Source organism: Adiantum capillus-veneris, chromosome 27, assembly GCF_014529385.1.
Source record: "Adiantum capillus-veneris isolate H3 chromosome 27, ASM1452938v2, whole genome shotgun sequence".
In the NCBI taxonomy this organism is placed as follows: Eukaryota; Viridiplantae; Streptophyta; class Polypodiopsida; order Polypodiales; family Pteridaceae; genus Adiantum; species Adiantum capillus-veneris.
In genome coordinates, this window is record NC_140957.1 from 127,549,227 (window position 1) to 127,572,977 (window position 23,751).

Consider the following 23,751-nt stretch of genomic DNA (forward strand, 5'->3'; position numbering starts at 1 on the left):
TCCCTCTTGGGACATTCCATTGTGAGATACTAGTATGGGTGCCTCAAAGAGTCCGGCAATGTATTATCCTAGTGTTGCATCCCTTCCGCAATACTCTCTTCTCCGAGGGTGAAGAAAGTCACCCTTTTCAACAATCCGTGATTGTGAATAAAAGTATGAGTTAAAGAAGGACATGACAGCTAGGTTTTTTTTTTTTTTTTGGAGGGGGGGGGGGGGGGGGGGGGGGGGGGGGGGGAGGCTTACCATGTAGCTCTCATCTTGCATATATAAGTCATCCTTCCATAGGTCCACTGACCTCGTGGACCCTTGAGCGGGACGCGTAAACCAGTCTTCTACTTCCTGAGTATTGGTTGATGGCCTGAGGTTGTTTCTAATAGCTTAGAAGGTGGCCTCATCTGGGAGTGTCTCCCTATACTTTTCGGCCTTGTCAAAGCAAAGTTTTAGGCACTCCATCGGGTCACTAGAAGTTTCCCTTGCCTCGTCATTACTGCTGTCATCAGATACAAAACCACTCCTCCCCTCTTGAAATTTCAAGAGTGTAGCAAGTGCAAAGTCCTCCCTTAAAGAAAATATAATTTGAATGTCATGGAGGAAAGTATAAGATCTATCACCAAATTTAAAGTCTGGCAGTCCAGGAAGCATCAATGTGGCTTGTTTCTCATTAAAGCCAGAGACATCTAAAGGTAGTTTAATGTAAGATGTTTTAACTGTAAGTATTTTTGGTTCGTTGCACCTCTTTAGCCTCTACCTCAAGATTAATATCCTCCTCAATCTCACAAAACTCATTGGATTCCAAGTCCTCATCATCTTGTTCATTGGGTGGTAGATCCTCCTCCTCCATTACCTCTGAAGGATCATTCATTATACTAACAAATAGAGAATTTAAGAAAAGAAGGAACCCAAAGGATTCTTTAATTAGCTTGAAATCTTGTTGGTGCATAGGACACTATGAGGGTCTGTAGATAATAGGCAGTTGATGGTACTTATTGTACGCCCGTCTTGTGGAATCACAATCTCTTAAGTGCACTACCACCATGTCAGCAAGAACCACCCTGCCCTTGTGGACCTCACGCTCAAACTTATCTCTTTTAGACTTGAGGAAATCGTTGTGCTGGGCTACAAGGTCATCCAAAATGAATGGGGCATTGAACATAGAAGAGAACTTGTTGAGCATTTCAACAGCTCCTACTAATACTACAAAATCAAAAAGTATTTCATCCACACATGCAGGATTTTCAACCTCTTTCTTACATTTTGTAGTTGGCTCACAGGTAGAAGAAAGATCAATGTTTCTCTTTTTGGTGCTAGTCAATTGAAACTTCTAGCTTACAAACACTTATTCCTCTTCTGAAGATTCTGAGTCATTGGGGGGTTCCTTTGTTACCACAACTTCATCTCCAAGAAATGTGTCTTTAGCAAGAGCAAGTCCACATCTCTCTTTAAAGATACTCTCAGCAACTTAGGTGGTCTCTCTTTTGCCACCTTTTTACCACAAACAATTTCTTGATCCACCATCTGCCTCTTCACTCTGTGGGATCTTAATCTTAAGAAAAAGAAAATACAGGCACAAAGAGTTAATTATTGGTAAGTATGGCTAATAGGTTGGTTTGTTCAAAAATCTCTCTCTCTCTCTCTCTCTCTCTCTCTCTCTCTCTCTCTCTCTCTCTGTGGTTTCTACATCTCCTATCACGCAAGGCGTTGTCCAAGCAAAGAATGTAGAGAATGTGGACACTCAAGAATTGCAAGAACGGCAAAAACGCTCAAAGAACATCGTCACTCATGGAATCAAGGAAGAAAGCATGGAAACACCCCAATATCTTGCGGTTGCTATTGAAGAGTTTTTTGCTACACACTTTGGCATGTCTAGAATCATGGCTTATGGTGCATATTGAGTTGGAAAACAAGGAGTCCTTTGCTCAGGAGAAAGAACTATTGTATGTACCATGACTGATGAGGTAAAGAGAAATATCATCCTTGACAATAGGTGGATCTACCTCAAAGGAACCGGTTGTAATGTATATGAGGATCGCACTCTTATGCAACAAAATCTACACTGCAAAGCATATGAGGAAAGACCCAAGAAGGTCAAGGTGTCATCTCAAGAAGAAAAGTCACTTGAGGAGGATGCAAATCCACCCAACAAATAGGGACACATGATCTATGAGACCAAATCACGCTTACGAATAAGCTTTTGGAATTGTAACGGCTATCCATGGAATGTGAGAATTGGCATTGATGAGCTTACCAATGACTCCGATGTGATACTTCTTGTCAAAACATGGGAGCATGATGCGCAATGACTTCTTGGATTTGACAAATATGATGTGCATTCTTTGATGTGGACCAAAAATGCAAAGCAACATAGAGGCCAAGGAGGCGTAGCATGTATGATAAAAAAGGGTTTGAAAGATGTTTCAATTGTCAAATAAGATTAGTATAAATGCTACTTATGGCTGAAAATTAGCCCACCCAATGGTCAAGTCATGTTTGTGGTTGGTTGCTACATTCCTCACTTTGACTCCAACTTTTATGCTCGTTGGATATGGATAGAGATCAGTCCTTTGTTGAACTAGAGGAAGACATTTCTCATTACAAGGACCAAGGTGAAGTCATTGTCTTTGGAGACATGAATGCTTGCACAAATATGTTACAACACGACACACAACAAGTTGACATGCCGCATGTCTCAAGAAGAATGGATGACTCATACATGTATAATCGAAGTTCTAATGATGCAAAAGAATTGGATCACTATGGAAAGTTACTTCTACATATGTGCAATAGTACCGGAATGCTCATTGCAAATGGTATATCTGTATGGCAAGGCACCAATGACTTTCCATGTAGAAAGCACAATGGTGATAGTGTGATCGACTATATGTTGTTTTCGGAAGCCACTCTAGAATACATACAAAGCTGTACACTTGGTGAATGGAATCCGGAATTGGATCATAGGATGCTATGTATTGACCTCAAGTGTGGTAAAAGACCCGAGCATGTAGCCTCCAATCATGATGTGAATCATTTGTACCTACGTCTAGACTTCAAACAAGCACTCACATATGCTGATATGGTGGACCAAATGTTAAGCATGACAGATCATCAAGAGAGCCCAACATTAGAATGCAAGTGAAAAGTTTTCAAAGAAGTAATTTGCTCTTCTGTGAGGGAATGCTTTTTGGTGAAACACATGGTTTGCAAAAGATCTAAGAAAGGTAGCACCAAGAAGAAATGGTTCGACATGGAATGTAGTCAAGCCCGAAAGCACTTGCTAAGGTTGGATGCAAGCAAAGACAAGGAAGGTTACTTGGAAAATTCACACACATACAAAGCACTTGTTCAAAAAACGAGGAGAAGGGAGGACGTCAAAAAACAACTTCTTTTAGCACAAGAGAAAGCACATGCATGTGGCAAGTTTTGGCAAAATCTAAAAGGCAAGCATGTTGAGAGCTTGGTGCCTTGACTTTTGAGGATATGTATACGCATTGCAAGAACCTCTATGAGAAACCCAATGTTGATAAGATGGAGTGTTGTAGCTCCCTTCTGTTTATGCCTCCCTTCTTTACCATTGAAGATGTATGTTGCGCGCTTGAGAAACTTGCTACCCACAAGGCAGGGGACCTTCAAGGTGTCAAGGCTGAAATGATTAAATGGACAAGCAAGAAACCACGATATTGGATATGCAATATGTTTAACCTTGCACTTCAGCATGGCATGCCTCATGATTGGAGTGAAAATTGGATCACACATTTGCACAAAGGAGGAGATGTAAACAATGTGAACAACTATCGCACTATAATGGTTGATTCTTTGATGGCAAAGTTATTTGGATGTATCATAGAGATGAAGATAAGTGAATGGGCTGAAAAGAACGGTAAATGTGCGCTAGGCCAAGCAGGTTTTTGAAAGCATCATAGCACTATTGATCACCTTGTCACTCTTCGAGTTCTTATGGAAGCATCTCGATTGAAAGGAAAAAAGTTGTATTGTTGCTTTGTGGATTTCAAGAAAGATTTTGACATGGTACCGCGAGGAAATCTTTGGAGACGTATGCAAAGCCTTCAAGTGCCGAGAGAATTTATGCATGCCGTCTTTCGCATTCACCAAAAAGTGATATGTCGACTACGTATGGGAGATGGAATTTTAGAATTTTTTGCAAGCACCATTGGTGTCAAACAAGGATGCCCACTTTCCCCAACCCTCTTTGGGCTACTCATTGATAAACTGGAATGCATGGTTCTCGATTTTATGCAACAAGAAGGCATAGAAGAGGTGAAGATCAGAAATACGGTGATCATGCTTTTGCTTTATGCCGATGATGTAGTGCTCTTGGCACATACCTTAGAAGATGCACAAAAGCTTATGAGTGTCTTGGAACACTTTTGCCTACATAGCGAGCTGATAGTGAATGGATCCAAAACCAAGGTTATGCTTGTAAAGACCCTCAATGATGAAAATCCATACATTGTATACAACAATGAGCAGCTTGAAGTGGTAGATAGCTTCAAGTACCTTGGCCTTGCGGTTCCATCCAATCACAAATGGAAGGATTGCGCAATGCGTCGCTTGGAAGCCGGAAAGAGGGCTTATTATGCATTTGAGAACATGTGCAATGTTGGAGAGATCAAGTGTTGGGCTCTCAAAAAGTACCTCTTTGACACATTGGTGACACCGATGCTTCTTTATGGAGTAGAGGTGTGGGGTGGTAGCATCGGGAAGTCTACTTGGAAAGAGTTTGAGCATGTCCAAAAGCGTTTTCTCACCAACTTTCTCCAAGTCAAGACACAAACACCCTACATGCTCTTACTTCTTGAGTCCGAATCACTTCCCATTGAGGTCTTGGGCATGCAAAGGGTTGTGGAGTACATGCTTAAGACACAACGTAGCCCGTTGTATCAACTTCCTAGAATCACATATGAAGCAAGTCAAAAGGTCCAAAAGACATGCAAGAGAAAAATACTAAGTTTAGGGTGGATGCTTGACATCAAGAAATGGTTTGGAAGATGGGATGCATGTCACTTGGTCAAGGATGCGTCGATTGACTCCCAAGTTAATGAGGCCTTCTTACAACGCCAATGTATCACGGCTTGGGAGAAATCCGGAGGTTCTCGCTTCAACCATTACACCACACACATTGCCCCAAACTACAAATCTCTCTTCTTCTCTGAGTGGTGTAAGTGAACCCATCCCTACATCCTTGAGCCCATCCCATTGAGTGCAATCCGCAACATTTCCTCCATTCGTCTTAGCTCCCATTCTCTATGCTGCGAGAAAGGACGTTGGGGCACTGGCGAGAAGTCTCATTGACTTTGCACCTTATGCCCTCGTCAAGTGCGAGAGAGTGAGTACCACACACTACTTGAGTGCTCAGCTTTTGACCACATTAGATCCTCTTTTCCCCATAAATTCAGCCATGAGCTCTCCCTACATACCTTCCTCTGCAAACCACGATGTGAACTCTCTATTGCGACACTCATTTCAGCCATTTTTGAGCATCGAGAGTCACTTATGACCTCCACTCACACCATGTGACATGTTCATTTGGTCTCTCTCTCTCTCTCTCTCTCTCTCTCTCTCTCTCTCTCTCTCTCTCTCTCATAGATTCATCTCACAAGTCATGTTTTTTATTTTTATAGAGGTTACTTATAGTAGCTCATTTTATTTGAGTTCTACCCTTATATGCTCCACGGCCTACGATGCAACAAACCTTTTGGTGGCCGACGATGTGCAGAAGACAATCAGCCTCTAAAAAAAGCCATATGCGCACCATAATGCCATCCCAAATTGTTGTGGCTCTTCGAGTGAACCTACCCCATAAACACTCCAACTCTCTCTCTCTCTCTCTCTCTCTCTCTCTCTCTCTCTCTCTCTCTCTCTCTCTCCTCTCTCTCTCTCTCCAAAGAAAGATATGAGGGATTACCTTTTCCTGAGCTTGGCATGGCAACCTTCAAGATCTGATTCCTGGGCTTGGCCTCTCCCTCACACTTTCTTTGTGTTTCTGTCTCAACCAACCTATCTCTCTCTCTCTCTCTCTCTCTCTCTCTCTCTCTCTCTCTCTCTCTCTCTCCGATGAGAGGGAGATATAAGGGGGGCGGGGGAGAGAGAGAGAGAGAGAGAGAGAGAGAGAGAGAGAGAGAGAGAGAGAGAGAGAGATTGTTGGTGTGCAATCTTAGAGAGAGTGAGAGGGAGATAGGGAGAGACTGTTACACACACACACCAATCTTAGAGAGAGTGAGAGGGAGAAAGGGAGAGACTGTTACACACACACACGCACGCACGCACGCACGCACACACACACACACACACACACACACACACACACACACACACACACACACACAGAGAGAGAGAGAGAGAGAGAGAGAGAGAGAGAGAGAGAGAGAGAGAGAGAGAGAGAGAGAGAGAGAGAGAGAGAGAGAGAGAGAGAGAGAGAGAGAGATTTGCTTACAGGTAAATGGCAAAAACAAAGGTGACTGCGAGGAAGGCAGACAAAGGACCAGGTCTTGCTACTAAAGCAGGAGGAAGATCTGCTAGTAAAAAGAAGAGACCAGGGAAGCCCATGAGAATTTGAAAGCTCCAAGGATGAATAGGCTACAAAGACACATTAGACTGTTTAAGGAAATCAAGAAGGCACAAAAATGTATCAAGCGTCTAGTACAAAAGCTTCCATCCCAAAGACTGGTCAGGTCAATAAGTGAGGAAGTATATTTTGGTACAATGAGGTGGAAACCTGTTGCACTGTTAGCACTACAAGAGGCAGCAGAGGATTTTTTACTGGAATATTTCAATGACATAACAATTGTTGCAGCACATGCACACAGGGTAACAATTATGAACAAAGACAGTGAAGCTTTGAAAAGGGTAAGGTGGAGATATGACAAGCTGCTCTAGCCCAACAAATTTATAGATAATAAAATGAAAGATATTTTGCTTATCCCTCAATCAAAGACAGAGGTGATGAAGATTGTAGAAGTCACCCATGAAGTGAATACCAGGGCCATGGCTGAACAGGAAAACCGGCGTGTAGAAGAGTTAAATAAACTGAAAGAGTAGGGGAAAGGAAGAACACACTATAGAAGAAGAGGTTAACAACTACCATGTTGTAACACACGAAATCGTTGTCAATAACAACAAAATTTTTTCATCTATGGAGCAAGGCTTAATAGTAGATATACAACTAGAAGATGGTGGAAGAAGACTTGCACTAGATTCCATGTATATCAATATATTGCGGTATCCAGAGGCTCAAATCATAGATTCAATTGTATATATCTTCATAAAGTAAGATGCTTTCACTAGCTCTAGCATATTGTTGTTCACCTCGAGGCTAGAGACTAACAACGTCAAACTGTCTTGTAGTTTGATAAAGAGCTAGGTACCTCCACAATGCCATGGAGAAATTTATATATTGGATTCCCATATTTCTCCCTTACTCGGAATGAAAAATACCCCTATCGGCACATTCGAGAAGTGGCTTGCTCATTGTCCAATGCTGCAAGTAACAACCATAATTTTCCCATACGAGAGCAACTGCCACTAGAACCTTGTGTGCATTGAACTTGACAAGCCAGTTATCTGGACACTAAACTCAATTCAAGAAACACATCCAGAATTGAGATTGTGAGTATTGATAATTACAAATTGGTTTTATATTTGATGGTCAATGGAGACATACCAACTCCTCTTGCTTGCAGATGCGTAAAGAGACTGTTGTATGCATATGGAAGTCTATGCGGGAATCTAGAACTATACAGGGTAGAAATTAAGGAAGTCACCGTGCCTTTACAAAGTGATGGAAACTTGTGTGGATGGAGATGCCTCCTTCATGCTGAGTTTATATTGTAGAGCTTATTTTCATTAAAGCCATTCAAGTCCAAGGTATGCATTTTGCACAACATTACATTGTGAGAGTTTGGACCAAGTTGTGTCTCAATTCCTTTTTGTTTTTATTTTGTCTTTTGTAAATTGCATTGGAGAAGTACACCATAGAATATTTGCACCAATACCGTGCCACCCCAATCCAACATCTGCTTGCAATATCACATATTGTGAGTATGGATGCAGAGCAAACCCTGTTGGATGACCGCGTGGTAGAGTTAATGATGATTGCTGATGGACTGCAGCAAACAGATTCCATAAGGGCAGCTGAGAGAGGACAGGAGCAAGAGGAGGGAGGGACGTCCAAGATGAAAAATTCTGTAGAGGCAGAGGGGAAGCCCACATAGGAGCAAGATCACACAAAGCGAGGGGCTGAGAAAGAATTAGATGTTGAAACTCCCTCTGCACTTGGAGGGTTTTAGGAGGATGAAGTTTGTGCAGAGGGAAGGGCTAAAAAAGAACACTCTAACCCTCAAGCAGAGCATACCTCTACCACACCTCCACCTGTTGGGCAAGAAAATCAAGAGTCTTTTATGCCTGAGACACAAACATATCATAGCACATTAGAAGCATATTTAGATGCAATGAATCCCTCAACATTGGAGACACAAGAGTCTCGAACAACAGAAGAAGAAGAAAAGACGATCCAGGATTTGAATAGTGGACAAGACAACCTTGATGGCAGGCAAACCCAATATGGACCCTTGCTAGAAAACCCTATAATTGTTTTGATAATTACCTAAAATAAAGAATATGAAAGTCAACCTATTGCCTAACTACTTGTTTGTTTTACAAAATGTTTGTAGAGACTGATTATTTTGTACATCAACGGATTGTTGATGTTTCGGGAGCCGTATAATCCCCATGTAAAATTTATCAACCTATGCCACTTCAGGATTTGTGGTCGTAGATGTATTGTGTGTCCAGGAGCCAAGGAATTTATACACTTTCTACTAACAAGGTTCCGGGTTGCCATATGGTCCTCTATGCTACGGAGAAACCTCAATCCCCTTGTCGTGGGAATCGAACGTTTGCAATTTGATTTTTTGTATTCGTAGAAGGAGTGTGTTTACATTGAAGGCCACTAAAACCTTGCCAAACCAAATGTATTGCTATTACATAAACCTTTTTTTTAAATCCATGTCCCACATGATGATATGAACACTTTGTTGATAGATGACACACCCCATAAGGGCTTGCTAAATCCATTGGGCACCACTCTCTCTCCACCCTCATTTGAAGGTCATGAGCATGATTTTTATCTAGAGGAAATTTTGATCCCTTATTTGGAGAATTTGTATTTCAGCCGATTGACTGTTTTAGAATTTGTACTTACACATACTCTCTGAAATTCTAGCTCTCTAGATTAACTTCATTCTTTGTGCTTCTCAATGTGGTGCCATGGAAATGTGTCTATGTGTGAGTGTGAGTGTGTGCGTGCGTGTGCACGTGTGTGTGTGTGTGTGTGTGTGTGTGTGTGTGTGTGTGTGTGTGTGTGTGTGTGTGAGAGAGAGAGAGAGAGAGAGAGAGAGAGAGAGAGAGAGAGGTTTTAGATAACTCTATATATGTCGTTCAAAATATAGAGTTATCACACTACCAGCTAATAAAGGGACGTAGGTAGTGGGATAGGCATCATCTTATAATTGAAATAAAGATATAAAGATATAACCAAATTTGTGGAAATCATGTCATAACCAAATTGCAAGAAACGTTGGTATTAAAGTCAAGAATATAGATTCATTTAGTGGCACGATTTGGACTCGGCTAGTTAGTTCTCTAAAGACAATTTCTTTTCCCTTTTGTTGCATTACTTTGCACCCACCTATTAAGAAATAGAACTACGAGGGCTCGTTCTCCGTTGTCTCATCCACAATGCCATGCCGAAGTTGCGGAAGGTTGCATTTCTCTCTTATTGTAACAATTGTCACAAGGTTGAGCTCTTTATTGACTAGCTCCACGTCTATGACACCATTGTTCTCCAAGCCTGCAGACTCTTGATCAATAGGAATAAACTTAGAGTAGCTTGCAACAATCTGAGAGTGCTGGTATCAGAAGGAGATGAGAAGGGACTGTGTGCCGATCATGTACTTGGCCACCAAAGTGTCGAGTGCAACTTCACAATGTATGCCGTCCACCTCTTTAACATACCACCCTCTATCAAGCAGCGTGTCATAGAAGCAAGCATCTAGAGATTTACATACCAGCATTGTCTTTGCAACATGTATGTGGCAGGTGTGAAATAGTTCCACGAATAAACTTATATGACAGAAATTATAAATCTTTACCAATTTAGAGGGTACTGAATTTCATAAGACCTCTGCTTATCCCTAAACAACTTGCTTTTGAGAGCCTCACACACCGTGGTTTTCGGGATTGGCCAATCAATACAACTCCAATTGGTAGGGAGAGAGAGTTTAACCAGATTACCTTTTTGATTATTTTGGTTGAGTTGGTAGAAATTCTCATAGAAGAAAATTCCCTCATCTGCAAGACTCTTTCTAGATCTCCCATAATATTGTAAAACACCAAGGTCAGTGTGGGTTATAGAGATGAGACCTATAATATACTCCACTGGCTCCTATTCCTTGTATGATGAAGGATAGACATCTGCAATTGCAACAACAAAATGTAAGACACCTAGTCTAACTATTGAAACTAATGAAGAACTTATGAGAAATAGATCTTGACCTGTTAATATTGTTTGACCTCTTCAAAAGAAAAAACAAATAACGAGAACAACAAGGTCTAAAAGTAAAAGTAGAGATAGAAGGTTATGAATACTCTCACAGTTGCATCGAGGATGATAATCCAATGAGACATCTCCTCCATTAGCAATCACATCGGAGTGACTTTAGACATGTTGTACCAAAACTTCCTTAACAATTTTCTTACCCACTTCCACTTTGAAATCTAGCAATCATGCTTTCCATGCTGAATGAAATAGATTTTTTGTTGAGGATCTTTTCCTCCTCCTTGATTGTATAAGAACCCAAGAACCTTTTTATATTATCTGTTGTTGCCATTGACTATCTATATTGATGGAGTTTGAGATAGTGATTGAGCTTATGGTTCTACTTGGCCTCCTTGGGAGACTAATGGCGAGGCTTTCTGGGAAAAGAGCACAACAACCCCTAGAGCTTTTAGGTCGAGAAGAAGAAGAAGAAGAAGAAGAAACCATGGCTCTTTCTGCATGCAAGAAAAAAGTGTGAACTTGCTTCCAATGGAGGGAAATTTAGTTTTGAACGCTTGGTTATGGAGCAAGAGCTTTTGGTGGTGGGAGAATGATACAGTATCATAGATGTCTTTCAGTACCATAACTACGTATAGACTTTGGGCCCACATATAGATACCTTCAACACCATAAGAACAAGGTTTTACCTCATGTTCTTCACTTTCCTTTGCATTCTTTGATTTATTTCTTCCTATTTCTACGTTACGTCGGCTTGCTGTTCATTGGATGCACCTCCTTTTCTCTCTCCTCAATAAGGCCCTCCAAATGATCTCCCAACTTTCCTAATGTAAATGATCAGTTTAACATGAGAAAATAATTTAGGAGGATAAGATACTAGTTATTATGACATTACCTCTCTCTTGAAATCATAGTCGTCCTCAACTATGGGGTAGAGAAGATAAAGTCTATTCATTAGTCCTTTTTCTAGCGGGTAGAGTATCCCTATCTTAGCCTACCACATTGTTCCATAATGGATGACTAATCCATTTGGTGCTTGAGAGCCTAAGGTGCCGCAAGCATGTCTACACATTAGTCATATCAATCTTCCATAGTAGAGTGACAAGCTCTACTTGGTGTTTGGAAGACGTCGTCTCCACAAACATGATCCTAAGCATGCATACTTCTTAACATTTGTGCACAATAAAGAAAAAGAGAATCTTATAAGATAAAAACTTTGTTCATTATAAACATTTTTACATTTGCTTACTCTAGGGAAGCATTGTAAGCATTGACAAGGTTTAGGTTATCCTTTTATTGTATGCCTTGCATCCACCTAGCATCTTCAAAAGCATAGTTCTTGAACTTAATAAGATACCGTTGGATAATCTTACCACCTCTCAATACCTTGTATTCATGTTGGAGAATGGACTCGGGCTGCACCACCTCTTCTTGTTCCTCGATCTCCGGTAGGTCTTCAGTAGTTGGTTCTTGAGGTGGCTCTCGTTTGTAAGGCTTTAGTAGGCTCACATGAAAAGCATTGTGTATGAGCCAATACTTGGGAAACTTGAGTTGATAGGCCATCTCATTGGTTGAGAATTTGGAAGGGACCATAGTACCTTTTTGCTAGCTTAGCATAATACTTTTTGTGTCCCATAGGATTCTTGTCCGTTGTGTGCCTTAGTCGCCTTGGGAAATTTAAGCAAGAACCAATCATTTTCTTTAAAGGCTTGGCTCTTCAGTGCTTATCAGCAACAACCTTTTGCCTTTGATATGAGATAGAGATAGCATCCTTAATCTTTTGGAAATATTCTTGTAGGTCTCGGCTATACTCATCTATCTGTAGTGAAGATCTTCCCATGTACCTTAAGTAGCAATGGACTTTTGGATCTTCCCTCAATTACCTCGAAAGGTGCTTTTTTGGTGGAGATATGTAGATTATTATTGTAGGCATACTCCACTAAGGGTAAGTACTTCTCCCATTGACCTTTGATATACTTCCATTACGTAGGCTTTAAGTAGATCAAGAATTGTTAGGTTAGCTATTTAACTTTGGCCGTCCGTTTGCGGGTGATAGGCCAAAGAGAAGTTTAGCCTTGTCCCTAAATTCTCAAAGAGACCCTTCCAAAAATTACTGGTCATTCTAGGATCTCTATCCGACACTATGGACATTGCCAAGCTAGGGTACTTGAAGATTTGTGATATGAAGAGGGTTGCCATTTGATGGGCTTTGATAGTCTTTTTGACAGGTATAAAGTGAGCTTGTTTGGTAAACCTGTCTACTATCATCCATATCCCCATATTCGCATGGATAGACTCAGGAAATTCAAAGATTAGGTCCATGGATATGCTCTCCCATGGTGAATTAGGGATTGGCAAAGGTTGAAGCAATCCAGGTTGCTTCCCTCTATCAAAATTTGTCTTTTGGCATACCACATATTTAGAAACATACTCTTGTATGTTTGCTTTCATGGCACGCCTATAGAAATATGTTTCTATCCCTTTTAGTGTAATTGAAATCCCTCTATGCCCCACATAAGGAGGAGCATAAGATTCATACATTACTTTCTCACGTAGTGAGTAAGTAACGTATAGTCTATTGCCATAGAGGAGATAACCATCTTGTTAGGTAAATGGTTCCTCTTTCTTCCCTAGTGCAAAGGCTGAAATCACATCTCTAAAATCTGGATCAATAGCGTACTCATCTATCATAGAAGATAGACCATTGTGAGTTGCTATGGAAACCGCATTCACTCTTGGCCGTGTTGAGAGTGCATCGGCTACTTGATTATGCTTGCCAGCAATGTGAGCAATATGAAAATGAAATTGTGAAAGGAAATTTGCCCACCTCATTTGTTTGTCGGAGAGCTTGGCCTGTGTCATGAAGTACTTGAGGTTTTTGTGATCCATCGGCAGAATGAAAGGAGTCCCCAATAAATAGTGCTTCCATGAGTCTAAGGCATGTAGAACTGCGAGGAGTTCCTTTTCATATATGCCTAGAGCTTGCTTAATAGGGTCAAGCCTTCGACTTTCATAGGCTATGGGGTGCCCTTCTTGGAGCAAAAAAACTCCAAGGCAACAACCACAAGCATCTCATTGGACCTTAAATGGATTTGAGAGATTTGATAGGGTAAGCACAGGTTGAGAGATAAGCTTTTGTTTAATCTTTCAAAAGCATTGTTCTCCTTGGCAGACCATGCATACCTAATGTTTTTCTTTGTAAGGTCATGTGTAATGGTCGTGCGGTTTGTGAGAAATTTTCTATGAAGCATCAATAATATGCACACATACTTATAAAGCTTCTTAGTTCATGTAGATTCCTTGGATTAGGCCATCCTTTTATTACCTCTAGCTTTGATGGATTTATTTGGATGCCATCTTGAGAGATAATATGACCTGAATACTAAATCTCTTGTAAGAAAAACTCACTTTTCTTTCGATTAATATAAAGTTTATTCTCTTGTAAGGCTTGAAATGTTACTTGGAAATGTTGCTTGTGTTCGTCTAATAAATTAGAGTAGATGATGATATCATAAAAAAAACACTCCAGTAAAGGTTCGGTGAGGCCTAAATATCTTCTCCATTAAACAGTTAAATGTGGCTGGTGCATTGGTCAAGCCAAAAGGCATGACAATGTATTCGTAAGGACCAAACGTAGTGCAAAATGCGGTCTTTACAATGTCTTGATCAACTATTCTTATTTGATGGTAGCCACTTTTTAGGTCAATCCTATTGAAGTAGGTCAACCCTTGTGGCTTATCAAATAGGTCTTCTACCCGTGGAATGGGAAACCTATTCTTGATAGTGATCCTACTTAGTGCTCTATAGTCGACACACATACAATATGTGCCGTCTTTCTTTTGCACTAATAACACGAGTGAACCAAATGGAGATGAGCTAGGCCTAACCATGCCCTTCTCAACTAACTCATGCACTTTCCGCATAATCTCCTCTTGTTGACCTTGAGAAACTCTATAAGGAGGTTTATTAGGCGGTGAACTTCCTGGAAGAAGTTCAAATGCATGGTCATCATTGCGTCGTTTAGGAAGTAATTCACAAGGGATGTCATCAATAAAAACATCTTGAAATCCCTTGAGAAAATCGGATAACTCTAATTCCTTGTGATTGTTTATATTTTCTTTTGCTAAAGCATTAGGTTCATTTTGAGAATCTTTAACAAAAATCATGTACACGGACATAGAGCTCTTTATTGACTTATTGAAAGATTGCGTATGTACAATGGGTATGGTGTTGCCCAACTCCTTAGCATCTATTTACATATCTTTTTCCCTGAACCTAAAGTAGATTTGCCTTTCAGGGAATTCAACATTGGTAGCCATGCGATCAAACCTCCTCATGCTTGAGAGGAGAGATAAAGAAGTCCTCTTTGTCCATATAGCTTTGGACATGGAGCCTCAATTTCCCAATTAAGGGAGTGACTGAATCTTCTTCCCCTTTAAAGCACCATCAGCAAGTAGGACATCTCCCATCTCATAGGCTTGGATGCCTAGCTTGGTGGCGAACTCTGGGGATATGAAATTGTGAGTAGAACCAGAGTCAAAGAGAATATAAGCATCATTTTTTCTTACCTTTCCCCAAGCATGGCATAGAGGAGATCCTTTGTGGTGAGCATCCTCTTCTTAGATTTCGACCAAGGGAGCTCTAGGAGGCTCATTTCATGTACGCTTGTGGGGGGAAGCATGATAAGCATGCCCTTGCTCCCCACACTTGAAACATCGGTTATCTTTTCAATAATGCTCAAGATCTTCAAGAGAGAGTTTATTTTTGCCTTTATAAACTCCCTTTTCCTTAGCTTTGTTGTTGTTGGTGTTGCCTTTAGGAGACTTTTGGGCTTTATCCTTCCCCTTGGCTCATTGTTACGGTCCTTGTTCTCCGTGGGCTGAAAATTTCTCTTAGCCCCTTGTTGGAAATTGATTCGTGAAGCCACCATGGTATGGTGTATGACTGCAGATATGGTGTGTGGCCTTGGGGAGTTGACATACTCCACCATATCTTCAGGTAGACCCCACAAAATTGTTGTTTTTGCTCTCCAAAATCCATCTTTTTGAAGATAGTGGCTTTGAGATGTAAGTCCCAAAACCTGTGTACATATTTGTGAATAGATTCATAGGGAGAGAGCTTCAAGCTTCACCATTTGGTGAGTACTTCGTGTTTGGCATCGGTAGTCAAAAACTACTTCATGATGGAAGCTCTTAAAGCTTTCCATGTTCATGGAGCTTCACCGTTTGCCCATAGGCTAGACCACCAATGCATGTGGATTTTTGAAAATTCATAGCTACATGGCATAGCTTACAGGACTCCGTTAAGGCCTCGTCTCCAAACGCCGCATTGAATTGTTGAATGAAGGCCAAGACTTTGTCCGTAGCACCAAAGGTGCCATCGTAGGTAAGGAAATATATTTTCTTTCCTCCCTCTTTTGAACTTTTTGAGCTTGGACAACCTCTTCCATGTGGCACACGATTCCCTATGCCCTCTTCTTTTTGGTGGTTTGAAAGTTGCACCATCACATTCTTTAGAGGAGGAAGAATTTGAGGAGGATGGAGAAGAGGGTGACCTCTTTCTTGCCTTTTTCTTCCCTTGTTCCTCCTTGTCTAAACCATCACTTTCTTCATAAGAGGAAGAGGATGAAGAAGATGGAGAAGAGGGTGACCTCTTTCTTGCCTTTTCTTCTCTTGTTTTTTGTCATCCCTCTTTGAATTATGGTGTGGAGAAGTGTGTGATGGTCTTCTCCATTTACGGGGTGTTGAAGAGTGTTTTTCCTGTCGTCTGCATGGAGCCATCTCCGTAGAGGTGGCAGGAGACTCACTTCTTTGTCGTTCCTTCGGTGGGGGCTCTACCATTGAAACTTAAGTTCTCCTTTGGGAAGAATATGCGTCGTCAAGTAATAGATTTTTAAGCCCTTTGTACGGATACTCTTCTTCTTCCCTTATCGGAGAGAGGCCATTTTTTGAAGTCTCACAAGGAGGATTTCTAGGTACTCTCTCTTCTTGGTGGGGAGTTTGGAGAATCCCATGAGCACGTAGCTGCCATTGCACTTCACTTTGGAGGGATGGATTGCCCATGGCCTCAGGGGGGTTCACCGTTGAGTACCCCCTATATAACGTGCGTTTGCGGGGTATTTGAAAAACCCCTCTTTTAACATGTATGAATGAATAAAACGACCCCTTATTTTAGAAAATTTTCCAAAATTGAATATAAAAACCCCTTATTTTAATGTAGCTTTATTAAATTGTATAAATTTTTGAATTTTAAAACCCCTCCTATCGAACTCACGTTATACATTAACATGATTACATAGTGCACCCCCCCGAGCCTATAGCCTAGAAACAAGGTAATTAACAAGCATAGGGGTATCATTAGTAGCCTTCCCATTAGCAAAATCAAAGCTATAAACATTAATTTCACTCTCTTTACTATTGTCAGCCATTCTAACAACTTTTAGGTGTACTTTGGCACTTCAGGACCTAGTTGCTACTCCTCTTAACCCCTTTAGAAAAGCATTCAAGCTCCTGTACCCGTGGCTCAAATATCATTAATTGCAAGGAATAGAAGAGAGGGTCTTTCAACACCAAAACAGTACCGGCTCCTATCAAGCTTCTAATAGCTCGATAGTGGTTGCCATAGGCAAGCCCCATAGGACTCCACTCAGTTAAGCCCATAGCTCTCAATGGTGATACCTCGTTATCTGCACAAAGTAGGCACACTGCAAGGCTGAAAAATCCCTACTCTACTTACTCAATTGCAATTAATAATACCAACCATTTATACTTAGCTTGAGGACGTCTCTTCTTGAGAAAGAAAAGAGAAACCTTATGCTCTAATACAATGTAACATTTAATGGTCTAGTAACTTATGTGTAGAAGAAAATAGCACAGACATAGTGATAATTTCATTAGAATAGATTCCTAATGAGCATAGCAAGACTGCATGGATGGAGAGAGCAACAAAAGAATAACAACAAGTTAGATAGGCATGAACAATACTTCAATAAGAGAGATAATTCAAGCTATTGACAACAGTTGAGGAACGCATTTACATGGAGCCGGTCCCCCTCCAAACGGCTTTGTATTATAGGTTTCCCCCATCAAAGGAGACATTTTACAATACAATAGTTTGTCTTCCTTCAATAACTTGCTGGTAAAATGAAGATGGAAGCTTCAAGTACCAAGCTCACACTTATAAAAAAAAATATCAATTCCCTCACGGTCTCAGACCCACGACCTCACACCTTCAAAGATGGTGAGAGATAGCGGGGTATGAGAGTAGATCGAGAGGAATAAGGAGTATTCTTACAAGAAAGAAGTATGTCTCCTCACATACTTACTCATAGTAACTTATCATAGCTTAGTAATTAGCATGGTAGAGGAGATGAGCATGCATTGGAGCTTGGATCTTGGTTGGATTTTCATCACAAAGCCAAGATTTGTTGGTGTAGGCCTCCCTTCTCACAAGCTTGGAGTAGATGATGAGCTTTTCATTAAAGCTTGAGAAGGAGATAGTATTCTTTACTCCACGCATGAGATTGTGTGAGTGTGTGTGTGATAATGCCTTGCAAAAATCACTCCCCCTCTCTACCCCTCTTGCTTTTTACTCATGCTGGCATCCTATTGGACGCTGCAAAGCTTAACCAATGATAATTAAGAAGCATAAGTGATAGCCTTGTGACATGTGTCCCCCTTTTCCCTTTTGTGAGAGCTTTAGGTATTTAATTAATGCAATTAAACTCTCATTGGACCCCTTCGTCTTCTAGCCAATAGGAATCATGCAAGCCATTCGGCTGCTAAATGCTCTTTGGACCCTTTGGGAGACTATCCAATAGTCTTCTAGAGAGCTTAATTTCTATTGGTTCTTTTATCAAGTGTTTTTAAATGAATTAAACTAAATGTACTCTAGCCATCCAATAGGATTTGAATGCACCTTGGGGGTAACTGGAGTAGGGAGCTAACATGTGTCCCCTATTCCCTTTGTGTAAAGGGAGCTTGCTAGAGTGTGTGTGTATTTCTCTCTCATCCCCTACTAAAAGGGCTCGCCCCCTCCAAGATAGGGATGTGGGAAGACTTTTGAGTCTTGCCACAAGCATCCAATTTACCTAGAGTTTGACCATTAAACATAACCTTTGAATTTTGGAACCTTGGCATTTTGGAAGTCTTAATGGGATGAACGTTAGGGTCTTTGAAGCCCATTGTTGCGCATTGCTCTTTTGTAGATGGCCCCCCCTTTGGATCGCTACATTAGGAAGAGAATGGGGTCTAGAGGGCCTCTTTATTTGGAAATTTAAGGAAGTCAAAACTTTAGTATTAAAAAATTAATCAAAGGACATCTTTTGAATTCAAATAGGCCAAACGGTTAGTTTATTTGAATTCAAAATTCCCCCCAAAATGGAATTTAAAATCTAGCGAGTAAAACCATATCATGTAGCATATCTATGGAAAAAGCTTGATGCATAGATTACAGATCTACAATCTCCGCTCAAATCGGAGATCATATGTGGGAGTTATGGAAGGCCGAAAATCATAAAATTGTCCACCTCCTTTTTGGGGGGGAAAGTGCATCCTTTGACCACTCTTCAGCATCTCTTACACACCCACCATTGTTGCACACATGGCATAGACCTGTTTGTCAAAATGTTAATCACTTCCATAAGCTCATAGAAAATAAAGAGGCCCTCCTAGACCCCATCCTCTTCCTAATGTTTCCCACCTTTGGACCCCTACGGAGATCGGTCTGCGAGCTTAACCAATATTCTAGCTTTTTCTCCCCTCGTACTTCCCCATATTAAAGGATCAATTTAACATGAGAAAATCATTTAGGAGGATAAGATATTAGTTATTATGAAATTACCTCTCTCTTGAAATCATAGTTGTCCTCGACTATGGGGAAGAGAAGGTAAAGCCTATTCATTAATCCTTTTTCTAGCGGGTAGCGGATCCCTATCTTACCCTACGACATCGTTCTGGAATGGATGACTAATCCATTTGGTGCTTGAGAGCCTAAGGTGCCACAAGAATGTCTACACATTAGTCATATCAATCTTCCATAGTAGAGTGACAAGCTCTACTTGGTGTTTGGAAGACGTCGTCTCCACAAACATGATCCTAAGCATGCATACTTCTTAACATTTGTGCACAATAAAGAAAAAGATAATCTTATAAGATAAAAACTTTGTTCATTATAAACATTTTTACATTTGCTTACTCTAGGGAAGCATTGTAAGCATTGACAAGGTTTAGGTTATCCTTTTATTGTATGCCTTGCATCCACCTAGCATCTTCAAAAGGATAGTTCTTGAACTTAATAAGATACCGTTGGATAATCTTACCACCTCTCAATACCTTGTATTCATGTTGGAGAATGGACTCGGGCTGCACCACCTCTTCTTTTTCCTCGATCTCCGGTAGGTCTTCAGTAGTTGGTTCTTGAGGTAGCTCTCCTTTGTAAGGCTTTAGTAGGCTCACATGAAAAGCATTGTGTATGAGCCAATACTTGGGAAACTTGAGTTGATAGGCCATCTCATTGGTTGGCCTAAGAATTTGGAAGGGACCATAGTACCTTTTTGCTAGCTTAGCATAGTACTTCTGGTGTCCCGTAGGATTCTTGTCCGTTGTGTACCTTAGTCTAGCCTTGGGAAGTTTAAGCAAGACCCAATCATTTTCTTTAAAGGATTGGGCTCTTCTGTGCTTATCAGCGACAGCCTTTTCCCTTTGCTATGAGATAGAGATAGCATCCTTAATCTTTTGGAAAATTTCTTGTAGGTCTTGGCTATACTCATTTGCAGTGAAAATCTTCCCATGTACCTTAAGTAGCAGAGGACTTTTGGATCTTCCCTCAACTACCTCAAAAGGTGCTTTTCTCGTGGAGGTACGTACAATATTATTGTACGCATACTTCACTAAGGGTAAGTACTTATTCCATTGGGACCTTTGATCTACTTCCGTTACGTAGGCTTTTAGTAGATCAAGGATTGTTAGGTTAGCTATTTAACTTTGGCCATCTGTTTGCGGGTGATAGGCCCTTGTCCCTAAATTCTCAAAGAGACCCTTCCAGAAATTACTGGTCATTCTAGAATCTCTATCCGACACTATGGACATTGGCAATCCATGGTACTTGAAGATTTGTAATACGAAGAGGGTTGCCATTTAATGGTCTTTGATAGTCTTTGAGCTTGTTTGCTAAACTTGTGTACTATCGTCCATATCCCTGTATTCCCAGGGATAGACTTAGGCAATCGAAAGATAAAATCCATGGATATGCTCTCCCATGGTGAATCAGGGATTGGAAAAGGTTGAAGCAATCCAGGTTGCTTCCCTCTATCAAACTTTGTCTTTTGGCATACAAAAACATACTTTTGGATGTTTGCTTTCATGGCAGGCCAATAGAAATATGTTTCTATCCCTTATAGGGTAGACTGAATCCCTCTATGCCCCACATAAGGAGGAGCATGAGATTCATACATTACTTTCTCACGTAGTGAGTTAGTAACACATAGTCTATTTCCATAGAGAAGATAACCATCTTGTAAGATAACACACACACACGCACGCACACACACACACACATTATTTTTCCCACTTCTACAGACACACACATCATTCTTTCATCTTCTACTTGACATCCATCCTACTATAAGGAGAAAACAATTCACGACAGACATTGTACATGAATGAAAAAATACATGAAGAAAAAAGAGAAAGCATAGTATATGAATCATACCTATGGCGTACAGAGAGATTTGAGAGAGGATTGCTTGGATTCTTACAACATGCTTTGCAACGTGCTCTGGGCATCATAGTCTCCATCAGTGAAAGTGAATACTAAGTCTCTCTCTCTCTCTCTCTCTCTCTCTCTCTCTCTCTCTCTCTCTCTCTCTCTCTCTCTCTCTCTCTCTCTCTCTCTCTCTCTCTCTCTCTCTCTCGCTCTGACATTTGCATCAAAATGATCATTCCATGCTTGCTCTTTCACTTACTTTGTCCCACCTTTCTGCCACCCACAAATGGTTCCTAGACTCCAACTCACACAAAATAGTAGTTTGTATCAAGTTAGCACCAGGAATGGAACTATAAATTAGGAGTTTACTAAGTTTGTGAACATCGTGACTCAAACCCTTCATTCTTGCATTCAAGATCTGACACTTTTTATCAATTGCTTCCTCTCCTATTAAAAAGAGAGGGTTATCATGTTTTGTAACATTTAATGGCCTAAAAACTTGTGTGTAGCGGAAATTAGCATGAACATAGTGGGCATTTCATTAGAATAGATTCCTAATGAGAATTATAAGAGTGCTTGGGTGGAGAGAGTAACAAAAAGCATAACACCTAGTCAGATAGCATCAACAATACTTTCAAAAGAGAGAGAAATTAAGCTATTGACAACAGTTGAGGACCGGATTTGCATGGAGCCGGTCCCCCCTCCAAAAGGCTTTGTATTATGGTTTCTCCCATCAAGAGAGACATTGTACAATACAATTCTTTGTGTTCCTTCAAGACTAGCTAGTGCAATGAAGATGAAATATTGATGCACTAAGCAAAACACTTAGCAAACACAACATCAATTATCCCCGTTCTCAGACCTAAGACCTCACACACCTTCGAAGATGGTGAGAGCTAGCAGGGTATGAGAGTAGATTGAGAGGAAGAAGGAGTATCTTACGAGAAAGATGTACATCTCCTCACATAATCACTCATATTATCATAGATTAGCTTAGTAATTAGCTTGGTAGAGGATATGAGCATGCATTGAAGCTTGGCTCTTGGTTGGATTTGCATCCACATGCCAAGAGTGTGTCGATGTAGGCTTCTATCTCACAAGCTTGGAGTAGGTGATGAGCTCTCCATTAAAGCTTGGGAAGAGATAGTCTTCTTTACTTCACACATAGACCGTGTGTGAGTGTGTGTCTGATAATGCCTTGCAAAAATCAGCCCCCCTCTCTCTTGGGCGAGCCCTCTTGCTATTTGCTCTTGCTTTTCCCCCATTGGACCTCCCCAAGTCAAGCCAATGGCTATTAAGCAGCATAAGTGATAGCCTTCTGGCATGTGTCCCCCTTTCCCCTTTTGTGAGAGCTTAATCAATTAAACTTAATTGATTTAAATGAATTAAATCCCCATTGGACCTTTCCCCATTCTGACCAATAGAAATTAAGTAGCCCATTGGGCTGCTCAATTCCTATTGGAGCCCTTCACGGGCTGTCCAATAATCATCCAGGAGACTTAATTTTCATCGGTTATTTTTATTGAGTGTTTTTAAATTAATTAAACTAGATTTACTCTAGCCTAATTCTCATTGGTCCACCTCCAAGGCCATCCAATAGGAATTGGGCACACCTTGTGGGCATCTAGGCTAGAGAGCTGACATGTGTCCCTAATTCCCTTTGTGTAAAGGGAGCCTATGTGTGTGTGTGTGTGTGTGACTTTCTCTCTCATCCCCTTATCCTAAGGCTCGCCCCCTCCAAAGTAGGGATTTGAAAAGAATTTTTGGTCACACACAAAGCATCCAATTTCCCCTAGGGTTGACCTTTGGACACAACCTTTGAATTTTGGAACCTTAGCATTTTGGAAGTCTTAATGGGCTGAACCTTAGGGTCTTTTTAGCCCATTGTTGCACATGGATCTTTTGCAGATGGCCCCCCCTTTGGATCCCTATTTTTCCTCCTTTGGATCCCTACTATGGCTGGTCTGCTAGCTTAACCAATATTCTAGCTTTTTCTCCCCTGGCACTTCCCCATATTAAATGATCAGTTTAACATGAGAAAATCATTTAGGAGAATTAGATATTGATTATTATGACAGTACCTCTCTCTTGAAATCATAGTCGTCCTCGACTATGGTGTAGAGAAGATAAAGCATATTCATGAGTCCTTTTCTTAGCGGGTAGAGGATCCCTATGTTACCCTACGACATCATTCCACAATGGATGACTAGTCCATTTGGCACTTGAGAGCCTGAGGCTGCCGCAAGCATGTCTGCACATTAGTCCTATCAGTCTTCCATAGTAGAGTGACAAGCTCTACTTGGTGTTTGGGAGACCTCGTCTCCGCAAACTTGATCTAAGCATGCATACTACTTCATTTTTGTGCACAATAAAGAAAAAGAGAGTCTTATAAGACAAAAAACTTTTTTCATTTTTAACATTTTGTACATTTGCTTACTCTTGGGAAGCATTGTAAGCATTGACAAGGTTCAGGTTATCCT

General features: G+C 40.8%; 1 pseudogene; it reads right to left on the minus strand.

The window, feature by feature from the left end:
• Positions 1–703: 703 nt before the first annotated feature.
• The window catches only part of LOC147422733 (uncharacterized), an 82,106-nt pseudogene continuing 59,058 nt past the window's right edge, over positions 704–23,751 (minus strand).